This window comes from Protomyctophum parallelum, assembly GCF_964188405.1.
Source record: "Protomyctophum parallelum genome assembly, chromosome: 1".
NCBI lineage: Eukaryota > Metazoa > Chordata > Actinopteri > Myctophiformes > Myctophidae > Protomyctophum > Protomyctophum parallelum.
In genome coordinates this window covers 82,115,534-82,121,482 of record NC_139697.1, presented here as the reverse complement: position 1 = coordinate 82,121,482, position 5,949 = coordinate 82,115,534, and the positions used below count along the sequence as shown (strand labels likewise).

The 5,949-nt window shown below is 41.8% G+C and overlaps 1 long non-coding RNA gene across 1 annotated transcript; it reads right to left on the bottom strand.

The window, feature by feature from the left end:
• Positions 1 to 2,908: 2,908 nt before the first annotated feature.
• Positions 2,909 to 4,633, bottom strand: LOC310875697. The gene is made up of 3 exons (XR_014570670.1): positions 4,574 to 4,633; positions 3,949 to 4,014; positions 2,909 to 3,479 (listed from the first exon to the last, which is right to left on the bottom strand). It is a non-coding gene; the product is annotated as an uncharacterized lncRNA (long non-coding RNA).
• Between the last annotated feature and the right edge of the window lie 1,316 nt (positions 4,634 to 5,949).

Sequence of the window (5,949 nt, the reverse complement as noted above, 5' to 3'; positions counted from 1 at the left end):
GGCCTGTGTGTTAGGCTGTGCAACAGTGACACTTGGTGGTGAACAAATGCTATAACGCTATTTTCGTGCTCTGACACAAGGACCTGTCTATAGGAGTGATTGCACCACTCAAAACAGCCTAACCAGTAAGACCACTGAGGGCGAGAAACGACCTCGCCACTGGCCATATATGGAGCATGTCTTGGGTGTACAGGGTTTGATGAGGTCAGATCAACATATTTTATGTTAGAACAGGTCAGCTCCATATATGGAGATCTAAGGTTGGCAGCGGGGGAAGTGTCTTGAGTGTACAGGCTTAGGTAGGGCCGGGCCTTAATTTTCAGGCCTGTTGAGAACACAAATAATGAGATGCACAAAACTTTGGGGCAGGCCTATCTAAAGTTTAAATGGACAGGCTATCAGTCAAAAGGGAGACATCAAAGAGGAAGGATAGATGTAGAAGGATCAACCTTAATATGGAACCACAAGGTTCTGACATATATCCATATGCAGTACTAATATTGATCAGGGATCTCTATATATGGACTCAATTGCGACAGCAGGTCGCATTTATGACATCAGGGATCTCCATCCCGGATGTCACGAGACCTGGTCACCATACAGTTAGTATGTGGGGGCTTTTGAGTGATTGACTGAATAAGTACTTGTACTCTGAAAAATAAAATAAAAGGTATCGGGACAACTCTAGAGCAGAACAGCTCGATGTGATTCATTGCAAACTTTGATGAAGAATCTCTTAATGATCGATTAACCCATTTAGGATAGAAAACGTATTCTACAAATGTCTTCTAAATATGACAGTTTTCTGAAGAAACCTATGTTTAAAACACCAAAAGGGGTTCCTGTCCTGAATGGGTTAAAACAATAGACTAGTCTCGCTCATGTGCATTTGGGAAGACACAAATGTACACCTCATCACCGGATTTTAAAACAATGCATTTCTGCTCTATCTGGTCTATGGAAAGTAGACACACAGGCGAAAAAAGGCATTGATTTACACGTCTGATGTGTTCCACAAAACTAGGTACAACGTGAAGCCTTTTCAAAAGTACAGCAATTTATGTACTTCCTGCTGGTGAAGGAAATGATACTATGTCCTGAATTTCTCCATAACCACCACCACCACCACTCAGCTTTGCGAAAAAGTCTTCACGTCTCTTACTGAGGGTGTACCTTTTGCTGGTATAAATCAGTCCTTTATGTACCATTCTCCTATGCACTACGACTTCATTGTCTCCACCAGCCGAAGGCATGGGGAGAGTATGTTTTGCACTCCGTCCGTCCGTGTGTCCGTGTGTCCGTCCGTGAACAGCTAATCTCGGCCACCGTTAACCCGGTCGATGCCATATTTTGCACACACACTCCCTGGATGCCAACCATGAACCTCTGCCCCAAACTTTCCAGAACGGCCTGTTATAGCGCCACCAGGAGGCCGCTTTGTGCAAAACAAGTTTTTCGATGCCATATTTTGCACACACACTCCCTGGATGCCAACCATGAACCTCTGCCCCAAACTTTCCAGAACGGCCTGTTATAGCGCCACCAGGAGGCCGCTTTGTGCAAAACAAGTTTTTGCACAGTACACCTACAGATTTTGTCCAAACATCACGCAAATTGGTACACAGTCTCTCTAGAGCCATTCAACGAAACGGGTCTTTCAGATTTATCAGACTCCATCCTGATTGGTTAAGATTGGCTTCCAAAGTTCACAGGAGTGCTCAGTTTCAAACAAAATGCTGCAAATCATCGCGTGATTTCCGTGAAATTGTGCACCCACATTCCCACTAGGCCGAGGACAAAATGCCACATGAACAATTTCAACTCAGCCTCAAGGTGGCGCTATAACTGGCCGAAAAGTGTTTTTACCTCTAACTGCACGGATCTGTGGATAACCTGGTGGAGACCTGTGCCCGGAAGGGCACTTTTTCTAGTCTGGTGCTGTTCTTTGTGCAGAAATGATGGCACTTTTCTCATAAGCGGTAGTCTCTGTCACCCTGCCATTATCTAGAACAGTTGTATCATATTTGGTAAAACACTTTACTCTTCTGTCGTTTGTCAATTCCAAACAAAACTCCTTAACTTGTTCACTAACTGCATACTTAGTGGTGATGAATGGTACTGCTCTGTGCAACAGGAATTTGTTGACTATCTGAAGAGCTACACACTTAGTTCCATGCAGCCGTTTCAAAAGACCACCATTTGCAGTCTTAAACACAAATGCTGAATGTGCCCAGAGTGGCCCCCACAATTTTAAAGACTTTGCCAGGTGAGTTAGCAGATGTACATTAAATGTCATAGCTGCTTCCCAATACAGCAACTGAACCTTGGTGACAAACTCAAACAGCATGTCATCTGCTTTGTTTACATCTTGGAAGCTGATGTTTTCTTGCAAAAGCAAAAATACTGCAGACACCAGAAGGCTTAGATGCTTCACATAGCATGGTTTAAGTATTCCATTCAGGACTGGCAAGCTGTAATATAGGAGCCATGCCCGCCACTCTGAAGCTTTCCAGTATTTGCGCTCTGCAAGGGGCCTGGGTAGTCGTGTTATCAGGTGTGGAGGCTTAATATCCTTCATCCTGTTCTCAAGCCTCCTCAGTGTTGGGACTTCCAATGTAGTATGGTTGACCACTTCCTGTCAAAAGTAGCTATGTGAATTGTCTAATGACACCAAGTAAAACAGCATGCATATAATCTGGTACGAACCCCCACACTATATCAAAATAAGGCATGTTTATGACACTTTTGTTTTGTGCTACTGCTTGCTCCATGTCTAACAGCATTGCCTTGGCCTCTCTGTCTGCATAGACTGCTGGAGTCACCTGTTTCTCTACTAGAGTACCAGGATGTAAACAGAAGCCACAACCAAAGTAGCCATTAAACTGGTGGTGTTTTGTCTGGATTTTCAAGAAGTGCCTGAATTTGAGGTGCAATTGGTACGTTGATAAAGAAGCTTGCACTGTTCATGGAAGAACAGACTGCACAATGCAAAATGTTTGCATCGGTTATTTATTTTTGCGTGCCAATGTACATTTACAGCTTTTGCAGTAGAAGTGGAACTCCACTATGTCAGAGTTGTTTTTAAAGACCTTGTTGAACTAATATTTTGATCTTGGCAACACCTCTTTGCCAAACAACATATTAATTAGCTTTAACAAGTCCTCAAGTTGTGTTCCAGTTATATTATGCTTTGCTGCATGACTCATTAGCATGAGAAGAGCTTCAGCCTTTGTACCTGCTGACATTAGTACTGAATCCATATTTATGTCAAACCCGATCTGTCCGAATGGATCATCTTCTGGAAGCTCTTCCATTTCTGAATCAACTTCACAAGTACTGCCCTCTGACTCACGACCAGATTCCTGGACCACTTCAGATTCAGCACTGCCCTCTGATGATGACTCACAACCAGATTCCTGGACCATGTCACTTGGTTGCCGCTCAGATGGAAGGAGAAAGAATCCAGATGGATTCATGACCTGCAAAATAAAACACCACATGAGTGCATGTCTGCATAGGACAGTGAACACAGCTTTTCTCATAGGTTTAATATAAAATGTGGTACCTTTTTCAAAAGGCAGACGGTATAAACATGCAAAAGTAGTTATTTTGCCAATTGCCGTTAACCATCATTATGGTTAATAACACTAGTTAGCCATGTGCATAGCCTTAACTGACACACATCTTTTTTTTTTTTTTTTAAGATATTTTTTTTGCGGCTTACGCCTTTTATTGATTTTTTAAGGGACAGACAGTAGGCTGACAGGAAACAGGAGAGAGATGGGGGGATGACATGCGGTTAAGGCCGTGTCGGGTCCGGGAGTCGAACCCGCGGCACACCGCGACTGGATCACCAGTCCGGTGCCCAGACCGTTACGCTACGGCCTGGGCCACTGACACACATCTTTAATGAAACGCACCTTAGGCGTGGTTGGTAGAAGAACTCACCTGGCCAGTCATATCATCTGGATCAGATGGAAGATCTTGGTCATCAAGGTCAGATGAAGACGTGAGCTATAAATGACAAAACATTCATAAGTGCTCCAATATACAGTATGGGCACAAAAGGTAGACAGACAAACAGTTACTCTGACAACGGGTGGGTATAACGGTTATTGCATAACAGGGTGGGGATGCAGCCTAACTTTCCCCAACCAGCATCACTCTCGAGTAGGCTGGTGCCCGACAGGCACAGGTCTAGTTATTTTTTATATTGAAATCAATATCAATCAAATAAAAATATGTAACCACTTAACGATTTAAGACTAACCACTTAAGCCCCATTTTATACTTTGTCACACAACAGTGCCATACAAGAAATAGTGAAACTATCAGATCTACAAGCTCACAATGCTTCACATCAGACCTTGTAGATTTACACCATTTTTGTTTTGTTTAGTTTAGCCTGTAATGACATGCCCGATTTTTTCTTTCACCGAACCCCTTTGCCAGAAATAGCCTTGCAACGCATCACGCTGTGAGATTTTAAATCTGCTATTTTTACCAAATACACAAAAACAAAATATAGGGACTGCATGAGAATAATGAAGGTGTGGTTGATAGAAAGCCTTACCTGGTCAGTCATGACGTCTGGATCTGGTAGAGAATCTCGGTCGTCACGGTCATCAGATGGCTATAAATGACAAAACACATTGATGCTTTTTTCACTAATATTTTGTTAAGTTTCGCCTGTAATGACATGCCCGATTTTTTTTCCTTCACCAAAACCCCTTGCCGGAAATAGTCTCACCTACAATCACAACACATCATGCTGTGAGATTTTAGATGCTATTTTTGCTAAATATTCAGCAACAAAATATAGGGACTCTAGGGTGCATGAGAATAATGAAACCACCTTCAGGTGTGGTTGATAGAAAAGCTTAGAGATAGGATCCAGAAGGAAGCACACACACATCTCCAGAAACATCTCCAGAAATTATACAGGTGCTGGACAAAAAAATATACGTACAATGAAAAGGAAGGGATGTCCGCACACAAACGTTTCGACCCTTACAGGTCTTCGTCGTATTGAACTGGTAGAGAATCTCGGTCATCAGATGGCTTAGGCTATAAATGACAAAACACATTGATGAGTCCTTGTGCCTACATACATTAACAGTGAAACCACAGCTCGTGTCCTCATGGGTGCGTTCGGAAATGCGCCTTGAACGCACTGGTGTGCTCTCTTGTCGTTCGTTTATTCAGTGCACTCGGTGTGTTGTAGTTCGAAAATCCAGTGTGCTGCACACCGGGTGTGCCGAGTGCTATTTTTCAATAGATAAAGTATAACATAATGCTTAGTTAAAACACCAAAAGGGGTTCAATTTTAACGGGCCATGCCTTCGCATTATTTCATTTTGTTAATACCTGTTGACTTCTATGGAATCCAAATAATTGAACTCAGTCATGGCGAATTTGAATCCATATGTGTCGTGTCATGAACTCACCTCGGCATTTGGACCTGGTCCGACTTCATCTTCCAAGCGGCTGGCAGCAGTAAGAATTACCTGAATGCAAATTACGAAATAATGTATTTAACAAACAGTAGGTTGTTTAATAATAAATACAATTAAATTATTATTAATTTAAAACAAATCTATGTTTTCAATAAATACAATTTTAATAAAAACACGTCCAAAAGTTTTGATTATACTATATTATAATAAGTAGTACAACGGTGTCATGCAATGAATAGTGAAAATAGCAGATCTACAAACTCACAATATTAATCTCTCACCTCAGCATCTGCAGTGTGCGAAGAGTCCGAAGATGAACTGATTTTGTCACACTGAAAACATTTTCAAGACAAATAACATCAGGTAAAACATCAGATTATGTCTCATAATTGATTAATTCTGAATATGGGGTATTATTCTACATTTCTCATAAAGTGACTTACATCCAAATGTCCTCTTTTCAGTCTTGGAGGAGGCAATTTTATTTTTCTGT